The sequence below is a fragment of the Bos indicus genome, chromosome 10 (assembly GCF_029378745.1).
Source record: "Bos indicus isolate NIAB-ARS_2022 breed Sahiwal x Tharparkar chromosome 10, NIAB-ARS_B.indTharparkar_mat_pri_1.0, whole genome shotgun sequence".
NCBI classification, from domain to species: Eukaryota; Metazoa; Chordata; class Mammalia; order Artiodactyla; family Bovidae; genus Bos; species Bos indicus.
The window spans coordinates 66201201-66202011 of record NC_091769.1 but is presented as its reverse complement, the minus strand read 5'-3'; the positions used below and the strand labels follow the sequence as shown (position 1 = coordinate 66202011).

The 811-nt window shown below is 39.2% G+C and overlaps 1 non-coding gene across 1 annotated transcript; it reads left to right on the top strand.

The window, feature by feature from the left end:
- Nucleotides 1-411: 411 nt before the first annotated feature.
- On the top strand, nt 412-518 carry LOC139185548 (U6 spliceosomal RNA). The gene has a single exon (XR_011569119.1). It is a non-coding gene; the product is annotated as a U6 spliceosomal RNA (small nuclear RNA).
- Nucleotides 519-811: the final 293 nt, after the last annotated feature.

Genomic DNA, 811 nt, shown 5'->3' with positions numbered 1-811 from the left:
AGCATTTCTTAACCTCAGCACCTTTGACATTTTGGGCCAGATAAATCTTTGTTGTAAGGAGCTGTCCTGTACATTGTACGATGTTTAGCAGCATCGCTAGTGGCTCAGTGGTAAAGAATCTTCCAGCTAATGCAGGAGTCTCAGGAGATGCAGGTTCTATCCCTGTGTTGGGAAGCTCATCTGGAGAAGGGAATGGCAACCCGTACCAGTATTCTTGCCTGGAAATCCCATGAACAGAGGAACCTGGCAGGCTTACAGTCCATGGGGCTGCAAAGAGTCAGACATGATTGAGCACACACGCATGTGCTCAGTGTCACGCTGGTCTCGATGCACTGGATGCTGGTAGCATCATTACCTTCCTAGTTGTCTCAGACAAAAACGTCTTCAAACATTGTCAAATATCTCCTGGTGGTGCTCGTTTCGGCAGCACATATACCAAAATTGGAACAATACAGAGAACATTAGCATGGCCTCTGCACATGGATGACATGCAAATTTGTGAAGCGGTCCATATTTTTTGGCTGATTCATGTTGATGTTTGGCAGAAACCAACACAATTCTGTAAAACAATTATCTGACTATTAAAAAATAAATAAATTTAAAATAAAAAAATGAAAACAAAGAATCATACACAAAAGCCAGGAGCAAAGTGATTGAATACTATGCTTCTTATATAAAATTTTTGAAAGCACTACAAATTGTATCTCATTTATTGATACACATATATATGTGGAAATATAAGAACTGATAGAATGAATATCAAATTCATAATAATGAAGAGTGGAATGGGAATGGTGGACAAAGGAAATTT